This window comes from Geospiza fortis, unplaced genomic scaffold (genome assembly GCF_000277835.1).
Source record: "Geospiza fortis unplaced genomic scaffold, GeoFor_1.0 scaffold112, whole genome shotgun sequence".
Taxonomy (NCBI): domain Eukaryota; kingdom Metazoa; phylum Chordata; class Aves; order Passeriformes; family Thraupidae; genus Geospiza; species Geospiza fortis.
In genome coordinates this window covers 2,098,714-2,109,903 of record NW_005054298.1, presented here as the reverse complement: position 1 = coordinate 2,109,903, position 11,190 = coordinate 2,098,714, and the positions used below count along the sequence as shown (strand labels likewise).

Genomic DNA, 11,190 nt, shown 5'->3' with positions numbered 1-11,190 from the left:
CATGTTCATGTTATGACATAAACCCTTTTGATTTATGCACTGCACTTATCTAGTATGGTCTGCTTTTCTTTTTTTTTTATTTTTTCCCACCCTTTTTCTGTTTTATTTTCACATTTTTATTAGGTGTCCTCTATAATGAAATGTTGTTTCTACCCTTGCACCCCAGTCCTGCCGCTGCACTCCTGCTATTCCACAGTCCACAACACTGCACACATCCTTCAATTAGATAAAGCAGGCACAAACACCACTAACAAGCTGCTATCTTAGCCTTGTGTAACTTCCCAGGCTATCAAAAAATGAATGTATTTAAATGTGTAATATGAAATCCTGACCCTACTGTAACCAGTGGCAGATTTCCCTGCATTTCACCAGAAGCATGTGAGCATCCCCTGGCACCTGGCTAGCTCTGCTTCCAAGCAAAGTGAATCCTGAACTTGCAGGGAGCTGAAGAGCCTCAGATATTTGTGTCTTGTATTTCTTATCACAGGGGACTTTAAAAAAATAAAGAATTGAGATCAGGTATTTATTGCATATAGAATATTACGTTTAATAAACCAATTTTAAACACAGCCTGTTTCTGAATTGTTTGGGGTTTTGTTTTTATTTTTTTTTCTCTCCACCATTTTAGTAATTCAGATTCAGAACTGATTTATGCAATGTTTTATTTTTTTTTAAATATTTTTTTCTAAGTTTTTTTTTTTCCTACTGTTATTCCCATTCTTTCTATTTTTACACGAATTTTGTGTTCAAGATTACTGCCAAACTGACATCACTAATGTGATCAACTTCTGATTCTGGCTGCCAACCTCACAACTCATGAACTTCCCCAGACATCCATCTAGATCATATATATTATATCATATCTCTGCTAACTTACACCCTTCTTAGATAACCTGTATCTACAGAACAAACACTTCCTAGGGCATAGATCCTGTATCCATCTTCATCAACCTGGGTCAATGCTGATCTGAAAGGATTACGAAAGTAAGAGATGACTGTTATTGCCTTGTTCATCAAATATTTGATGCTTCTAAGGGGCCTGTCACACAGAATGCCAATTAAGATATGAGCTCAGGTTTATTACAAGCCATACTAGGAGGAAAAAATAGTTTTAGGTAAGCCATTACTTATTTGTCACTGTGAGTAATGACCTCTGGACCTCATAATGACCTGGGTGCCAGGCTCAAAGCAGAGCAGGAAAAGCTTCCTGGGGGCAATGTGAAATCCCTGCTCAGCACTAGAGTGACAAAGAAAAATGCAAAGCGGAGAAAACAAACCCCAAAACCTGCAAAAATGAGATGAAATGGTTGCTTGGAAAAATTTTGGCTACTGACAGGGCAAGGGGGAATGGCTTTGTACTAAAAAAGGATAGGTTCACATTACATAAAAGAAGAAATTCTTCTTCCCTGTGAGGGTGGGGAGGCCCTGGCACAGGGTGCCCAGAGAAGCCCTGGCTGACCCTGGATCCCTGGAAGTGTCCCAGGCCAGACTGGACAGGGCTTGGAGCAGCCTGGGATGGTGGAAAAAGTCCCTGCCCATGGCAGGGGAAGGGAACAAAATGAGCTTTAAGGTCCTTTCCACCCCAAACCATTCTAGGACTTCATTTCTGTATTGCATTATAGTTTATCTTTTCCCTTACTGATTTTTTAAAAAATTCTTTTCTGCCATGAATTAGGGAAGAAAACAGAACTGATACAGGATGGTATTGATGAACCTGGCTGAGTTTGAAGGAAGAAAGGGGGAAAAGACAGCACACTGGGACTGAAACCAGGGGAACCAGCACAGAATGAGGATGGGAAATGCAGACAGTGGAGGTGCCAAGGTTGAACACTGACTGGAGAGAAAAGGACAATGGAGAGCACAATGAGAACAGATCCAAGAAATAAACTTGGACAAAACCATGTAGTTCTGACACATCTTAACTTGCTCAGATCAACAATGGGATAATTAGGAGGGAAAAAAAAAGAAGATGGTCATAGCTGCAGGCAAAAAAACAGTATCTGCAGTCTTGGCTTAGGCAAACTGGAGGAATTCAATAGCATCATTAGAGCACAATGGAGCCTTGGCTTCCAGCATGGCAAAAAAGGCTGAAAACTTGGAAAGCTTGCAAGAGGTAGATCTAAATTTTCTCCACTGTAAATAGAAAGTGATAAGACTCAACTAACAAGCAGATCGCTTATCACTGCCCAGCTCAGCACAATAAACTGGTGTCAAGAGAAAACTGTGGTGACAACTAGCAAATTCAGATGTAGAGCCTGAAATGACATTGCCTGTGCTTCTTACAGCAAGGAAAAGAATTAAAATAAAACCACTAATTAGGCAACACCCTCTTCAATTCACTTCCGTTACTTTGCAGCACTTCCAGAATTTATCCCGACGCCGAGAGGCTCTCATGGCTGCTTCTTTACTGGCAGAGAAGCTGCTAACTACCAGCACTAACCAATTTCCCTGGCTTTACAAGCTTAAATAACACCTGACAGCACAAGTCCCCGTGAACATGCCCACAGAGCAGCCGCGTTCGTGGCTAATGGACTCACGCAGGGCACTGGAGGATATGCTGGAGTGTATTTCCATTTAACACCTATTACAAGGGGAAGAAAGGAAAGTTTATTATAATGGAACGTGCGACATAAATATATGTCAGTTGTCATTCCGTGTGACATCAACTTTCATTTTACCTCGGGTTATTATTTAAGTAATAAATCCTAACAAGGTGAGCTTTATCATCCCACAGAGTGTATCCGGGAGGTAGAGACACAAGGTGATGGCAAGAACGCTCAAAACATGATAATTCCTGACAGCTGCTGCTTGAGCACAAGTTAAATTGAACAGTTTATCTCAGCATAAAGATGTTATAAGGTTTTATGTTTAATTTAAAAAAATTAACATAAAACCCAGAGAAAGCAGAGTTAGGCAATCTTTCACAAACATGACATACTACAATCACTGTATAAGCTGGATTAGTACTTATTACCATGCTACTAGAGAATTAAGCTGTTTTTAGACCACCAAAGAGCTTTAAATTGCAACTTTTGTCTCTGTAAGAGAAACCTATATTTAAAACGTCTGCTAAATTCAAATTAACAGCTACATCATTAACTTACCATCTCACAAAACCCCCTACAATTCAACTGCTATTATGGTGTCCTTATCGAGACCTATCAACACTGCAGCATTTAATATATACAGTGCTCTCCAATAAATACAGTGAGCGAATCCTCACTAAACCTGTGCTGAAGGTCACATTCCTAAAGCTCTGCCCCAGCTCTCCTCTCCAAAACATCCCTGAGCATTTTGCTGTGTGACAAGTGACCTTCTTGCACGGAGCAAGACCATCCCACGTGCAGTAGCCCCAGTGCCTTGGAGACTGGCCAGGTTTCAGGGCCACCATCCACACAAGCTGCAGTCTAAAGCCATGCTTGTGCTTCATCCGAATCAGTTCACAGCCCTTCTGAGGAGCTGCTTGTGTGAAATTAGTTAAGCATGTGCTTAACTAAAATAAATATTCCTGGGAAGGAAGCTGAGTGCACTTGCAGGTTCAGAGATGTGACATGTCCACAGAATTCTCTGCCCTTTGCTACTGTCTTCCCCATTATTTCACTCCAAACATCTGAAAGTCAGTAAAATCTAAAAGCCCTTTTTTTTTTTTAATTACCAGCAGACAAAATGACTAATACGGGTTTCCACTTCTATCAAGCAAATTATAATAGTGAAGGTGCTAAAGTATTTTTATTTGGCTTTATAAATCTTCTTTGTGTCACACAGCCATGATTTACTCTTTTATGGCATTGCCCTAAATCTTTCAATTAAATTCCCATGCAACTTAACTAAAAACACATTTTGCCTTCCCCTTGGGAGACCACACAGGGCATATTTATGTATCTATGGATATGGAGGCTGAGCTCTCCGATCCGCCAGGCTTACAGAACAAAGCAAGTTGAAAACAGCACCTGATTTGTAGTGGAATGCTCCTCAGTCTGGCAGAAGCTCGGCACGAAGGACAGATAAACGTGGCCACTGTTTGTGCGGCAGTACAGGTAACCCAGCTGTCCCTGGAAAAGGGGGATTGCTGTAGGATACAATCCTGCGGCAGCAGGGACTCTCCTGCTCCACAAATAAAATCCCAAGCCACAATTCGCTGCTGCAAAACAACTACATCCACAGTAAAATGATTTTATGATTGAAGATCTGGCAGCCCAGAAAAGAGCCATGAGCACTCTTCATCCTCCAGGACCAGTATTGCACTAAAACAGACTAACATTTTGATATGGCTACAAATATGAGCCTTTTAGGGGAAAAGGCTAAAATAAATACTAAAATAATACTGTTCAGTAGGTGGCACTGATTGAACCAGCGAGGCCCTGGCACAGGGTGCCCAGAGAAGCTGTGGGCGCTCCTGGATCCCTGGAAGTGTCCAAGGCCAGGCTGGACAGGGCTTGGAGAAACCTGGGATAGGGAAAGGTGGAATGGGATGAGTTTAAGGTCCCTTCCAAATCAAACCCTTCTGCGATTCTTTATTTCTGGATTGCACTATAGTTTATCCAAACCATTCTGCCCTATGTTGCCCCCTTAAAGGCCAAGGCAAAGGCAAGAGGTTTGACCACAGACACATTGACCTGGAGAAACAAGGGCCCCAAAAGTGATGGAGGCTCCCAGTGCTCCAGATCAAACCTCATGGCCAGGATTCCTCCATCATACAGTTTTCCTTTATTTCAATCCAGCAATTAGCCAAGTCCATGCATTTGGCTTTAAGTTACCTTTCAAATGTAAACTGTGTCTCAAATAGCACTGTTAATGCCTGCCATCTTAACAGACCAGTTACTTTTGTTTGTTATTACACACATTTTTATATGATCAACTTACAGAAGTTGCATTTTTATCACTAGCCCAAGAACACACAAATTACAACTGCATATAAATGCTTTTCCTTTTCCCATTACACAATAGACAACACTGAATTTCTGAACAATAAATACTAATAAGTGGTAATATGTGACAGTAGACAGTATAATAAATAATAAATTGACAATAATTTTTTGACATGGAATGTACAAATGTCAAAAAATGCTTATAGATATTTTAACTCATAAATTAAGGTTTTTGTAGATAAAGATAATTTGCAATGTTTACAGAAATAATTAAGTCTTACTATTTTAATGGTCTCTATTTTTCAGAACAAATCACAAGGGTTGTCATGCCTTTCATCTTAATTAGGCCATGTGTTTGTCTTATTTATTTCTATGTACTTTCATAAACGTTTACAAATATTAATTGTAAAGAAAAATATTTTTTCCTCTTGCTGTAATTGCTATATGTACATACAGTACAGTAATAAATATTCATGGCTGCTACCAGTTCAATATTTAGGATTTGGGAGTTGCCTTGTAAAATAAAGCAGGAAGGAAAAGCTTGGTTTCAACTCATACTGCCAATCCCCTCTTTTTATGTATTTTTATTTTAAAATACACCATTTCAAAGATTTAAAAGTTACATAAATGTATTTTTTAATTTGCAAATCATTTGGGTTCTCTCACAATTTTTCCTTACACCTCTGATTCTTTATTTCAGCCAACTGACCAGAGTACTTATGTACTGGAACCAAATATCAAACAAAATTTCAGGCCAGATCCTTAGCCCACACAATTAAGGACCAGTATTAAACACTTTTCCACTATTTTTTATGACCTTTAACTCAAAAAAGGTATCAAAAACCATGTGAAAACTATGAATCAAAATTACTTCTCTATGTAATATCAAGAAGTAAGCTTGAAAGAGACTCTCCCAGAGCAGACCTTTGAGGGGGGTGTGTTCTGTTTGAACTCCTTGGCTTTTCAGGCAACGACACTGAAGCTTCTTGAATTTTATTAAGTGTGTGTGGTACTATTTTTTTCCCTGATTTGTAATTAAATTTGGCTTCAATTAATTACTGACAGATGCACACTTTTACTTCAGTGGCCAGATTGTTCACCATGGGCTCCATCGGCCTCTCTGTTCCCACAAAGGGAGAGGTCAGGACCAAGCAGTCAGAGCTGTGGTGATGGGGGAAGGAGAAACCATGAATCCACATTGTCCTCCTCACTCAAATTCCATCAGCAACAAACAGTGAAGCAAAGGAATTTCATTAGAGCAGAGAATAAGCAAATCAGAATAACTCACTAGTGAAAAGTAGCTGTTGCTGGGTGGTTTGCATGAGATGGACAGACTAACTCTGCTCAAATAGGTGTTGTGATGGAGCAAAGAAAAAGTAGGAAGCAAGATAAACAGAGGACATAGTGACTGAAGGCAAAAAATTAACCACAGGTAAATATACAGGATGCAGTGATGTATAATGAAATGACATTTTAAAAGAAAAATGCTTGCAAAACTGATGTTCTACTCGATTAGGTAACATTTAAGCAGCATTATTTATTGGTTGTAAGGCTGCAAATTAATTTAATTTGGTATCTTATCTGTCCAACTCTGGAGAGAAGCCAAATATGTCAAATGCCTGGCATGAACAAGGCAATATGGCCAAGGGGTTGTAGCAGCACGGAGAAGTCCTAGGGCTACACATAACTGCACTTCTTAATCTGAACAGCAAGCCTTGAGCATCCTCACTGCCCATCTCCTGGTGTCAGCTTGGATCCAGGATGGCACAGAGCAAACAGGCAACACATCATGGATATATGGATCCCACTGCAAGCAAGGCTGATTCACCCCACAGAAAGGGAATCAAACCCAGCACAGCACAGACCCACCACAACACTCAGGGCTTCCCTTAAAAAAGGTTTGTATCAAGAGATGCCTGCATAAAGTAGAACAAATGAGTGGAACTCATTTTCCATTATTTTGGTAAGTTTTGGCAAAGTAAAAACTCAAATCTTCCCCCAATTTTCAGGTTTACACATTTTGTATTTTAAAACCACAGAAGGCCCGCTCGCTTTGCACAACTGCAGAGAAAATCATGGAATCTCAGAATAGTTTGGGTTGGAAGGGACTTCAAATATCATCAAGTTCCAAGCCCCTGCCATGGGGAAGCTTTGCTGAATGTATAGTGTTACATTTCAAGTGCCCTGAAAATCCTGTCTTCCAAAGTATTCCAGACTTCTTTTTATGTTGCTTTATGCACCTTGATATCTAAACACTTTTTTTTTTCTTTAAGGAATTTGAAGACTGTGACTAAAAGGAACTTTCTTAGCAAATGGCTTTCACATTTTTCTAATATCCCACAGCTCTGATTTAATCTCACACAATCTATGAACAACAAGTCCTTTAAAAATTATTTTTACGGACTCTCTCAGCTAATTTTCCTAAAAAACTCCCACTCCAGAGCATCAACCCAAGGCATAACTACTGCCTAAGAATGGGGACCCTCAGGAAAAGCAGGATTCTTCCCAGAAAACTAATACAGTCCTCGAAAAAACTCAGACTGTCATAAAACCTGAGCAGCTGGCAACTCTGTCACCATGAAGTATCCATATGGAAGACCGAGATGTGTCAAACTACCCAAAACGAGTTTGGATAGTGCAGAAGATGGAATAAATAATTCAGTATCTTCAACACTTTCAACAGCAGGTAGTAGATATGCTACCTGCTCCTACAACGTGCCAAAATGTAACATGTGAGTGAGAGCGAGCGAGAGAATGTGAGTGTCTCCAACCTGTTTTCATGAGGATATTTTGCTCGAGGAACTTCTCTTTTTAGAGGCATATGATCCGTATCAGATGTTTGTCAGGAGCAGGCAGCACTACAGAACATTAGGAATAACTTAGTGATTTTTAATATATATTCACAAAGTGAATTCACAAAGTCCTCTGTATACATGTATTTTAAAAAAAGTATTTTTATCAAATATTGCAAAAAAAAAAATGAAGGGGAAATATGTATTTCTCCCAAATGCCCTTCACACGTCTAGAATATTTGTTGCTGCCACAACTTTCCTGCTGTAATATAAGCTAAGCAAACCATTCCATGTGCTCAGCAAAGTGGCAATCAGATCCACAATTTAAATATTTCTGCTCCATGTTCATGACATAGTTCAACTATAAAAATACATTGTGCAGTATCAGTCTTCTGCCACCTCTTCCTATGAGAAACAGTTACACATTGGTGCATAAACCATCACAATTTCTACTCAGAGAAGATAAAGTGACACTTCTGTTCCCCAAGAAATTAAAATAATTTAATGCTTAAGGGTCTCCAGATTGTCTTTGGAGGGACAAGCTCCTTCCTACAGTGATTTATCCACCAACACTTCATCAAAAAACACAGGGACAGCAGGTAGACTGATATCCAAAAGCACATCAATAAGGAAAATGTCAAGTCTTGTGTACTGCACACTATTTTGAGCCCTTCCACTTTCTGATTAGAACATTTCTGTAACTCAGCAGAGCCCACACTCGCTACCAGATTTGAAGGATTGCACTGAAATGGCTGAGCGACCGACTGAAGTGAGATTTCAAAGAAGTGAGACAAACACTCGCCTAAATTCAAAAGCTGCCAAACATATTTCATCAGACTTTCAAAAGATAATTGTTTTGTCTGTTCTGAATTAAGCTTTAAGTGCTTTAAGAAAGGTTTCTCTACAAACATGGCTAAAGATCACAAAGGGGAGCACTTGGAATGAATGGAACCCTTCAGTCATATATTTATTTAATATCACTTGCATCATGCCTGGCATATACCATAAGCTGCTTTATTTCCATTTCCATAACATGATTTTAAGGATAATCTATACTGATGTCCTACCATTTTATTTCACATGTTATCATAACAGGGTTTTTATTTATAATGCAACCAGGGAAAGAGAAAGAAATTCAGGATCTCAGCTCTGCAGCTTGGAGCTCCTGACAGGGGATGTAAGGGACAGATGCAAGAGCTGACACAAACAGGAGAGAATTCAAAGAAAAAGAGAATATGTCAAACTCATGAAAGAATTTTGAAACCATGGAAATTAAACCTTTTGCCCATTTTATTTCTCTAGCTCCTGGCTGAGAGTTTTGCAGGGTTAACAGTGACATTAGACATTTACAGTCATGTTTGGTCAGCTTACACAACACAGACCTGACCCTTGAGTGAGCAACCCATACCTCAATACTGCAAGATGCTGGTATTTCCCCATATCCAAAAACCCAATAATAAAATAATAACTTGATAAAAATACTTCTAGGCTTCCATGTATTTCATAAATCATGCTTTCCCAACACATCTCATACGCAACTATCATTTCAGAATCCTTCTTATCATTAAATAAAGCATCCAGTGCTGAATTCCCATTATTCCCAAGGAAAATGAAAGAGAAATATCTGCCTCTGGGGTTGAAATCATATGTTAAAAAGTCAGAACACCACACCACATGCTTTCTAATCTTTAAGAAAAAGAAACTGAGGCCAAGGCTTGTTTATCAAGGGCCACCAAGTGAACCAGTGAGAAGTCAGGAGCCCAAGCCAGAGCTGAAGATAAGTGAATATCATGGTCTAGTGATTTAATCAGCTCATGTAAGATCATGTAAGTGTTTATGTATCTTATGGACCCTGCTCACCACAGCACCTGACTGGTTTCCCAAAATATTATCTTAGTTAGAGCGCACAGAGTGATTCAGCATTTTCAGATCTCAGATCTTCACTCCCAGAGAGACGTACGTGCACAGATGTCTGCGTGCTTGCACATGCAGATACACAATGCATAAATACTACATACGCACATATTTTCTAGCAAAATCCACCAAAAAGCTATGAAACATTCTGAATTGAGCTATTTAAACTGTGGCCAGGAAAACTGTTGACAAGAGCTAATTTGTTATTGAAAAAAGATTGTGCATCTCTCTATGACAGAAACATAAAAATCTGTTCAAGATGGCTGGGCAAAGAGATTTCATATCTGCAAAGGCTGAGCAAAGTAAAGTAGTTTTTGGTCAAGGTCTCCAAGTAACACCATTTTTCCAGCAATGCCTTTGAACTGCACATAAAACCTTTCAGGAGCTCCTGAAAAGGAAACTTGACTCAAGTTGTTTGTCAAGATGACTGGAGATGCTCTTTGGAAAGTACTTCCAAAAAGTTCTGGAGCAATGGTAGCTGTACAATCATATGGAATTAATTTTCTGTATAGATCTCTTTATATTGCTGGAAGAAACAAATTAACTTAAAATTCAAAGATCTTTATACAGCCCTGTGCTCCTAGGTACAAATATTTAAGTAATCTTTACTTACTGTCAAACACTGAAATGGATATTAAATTATTATAGATACAAGTAGTAAAATTTCTTTTCTGCTTTCTCTGTTAGCTCCTGTATCTTTCTTACACTGAATATAAAAGATATTTTAATATTATCTTTGATTTAAATTGCTTCTTCTATTAAAATACAAACTTTGTGCTGGATGTCTAAACATCTGCCCAGAAGTCTCACAAATTTTCCCTGTAAAGGATCACAGGTTTAGAAAAACAGTATTTATTCTGAATATTCCTTTCCATGATGGTTTTGGGATGCCATCCCTTTAACCACCAGGGTTTTTTTCCCTTTAAAATAAACAAATATATGAACAAACCGTACAGAAGGAAGGAACTTCAATATTTCAGTCCAAACTGAACCCAAAACTCCCTGTTGAGCCCTATGACCCCCACTCATATGTGCTCAGCACAGTGGGAGCTGCTCCAGCCTGCAGGTACATGGAAGGGGTGAAGTGCTCCCCTTGGCTTCATATATTAAATTAAAGAGAAGATTAAATTAATGTTTAAAAGAATGAGGGGGAAAAAAATAAAATGTGGGAAATGTCCCCCTCTCCTGTTCCAGGATCTGTGGATTGACTTGATGAAAAAGAAGCAATCTGGTAGATAAAATATAAAAAAATTCACTTTTTCCTTCTCACTTGTTCCTGTGTATCAGCAGAAAGAACAAAATGAAGGAGCAAGGAACTGGTGAAAAAAAAATCGAGCCAGAATTGCATCCGTCAGGGTGATGGAGTGCAGTGTCCTGCCCAGTCCCACCGCAGACCTCCTCAGGGCTACTGTTTCAAGTAAAAATTAAACAAGATGACACAGAAACAGTCCAAGATTGACATTTTCCAGCTTTGTGTCATGTTACATTATTTGAATGAATCTCAACTTTTAAAAACATCCAAAGGAAAGCGAATGAGGGCTGAATAAAACAAAAAAGACTTGTAAGGAGTAAGACTCTCACTACAAGAAAGAGAGCCACCCATGTTGATAATACCA

At 39.0% G+C, this 11,190-nt stretch overlaps 1 protein-coding gene across 6 annotated transcripts in view; it reads right to left on the bottom strand.

Moving 5' to 3' along the window:
• GTDC1 (glycosyltransferase like domain containing 1) overlaps positions 1-11,190 on the bottom strand; it is a 163,692-nt gene that overhangs the window by 87,195 nt on the left and 65,307 nt on the right. The gene's annotated exons all lie outside the window — the stretch shown is intronic.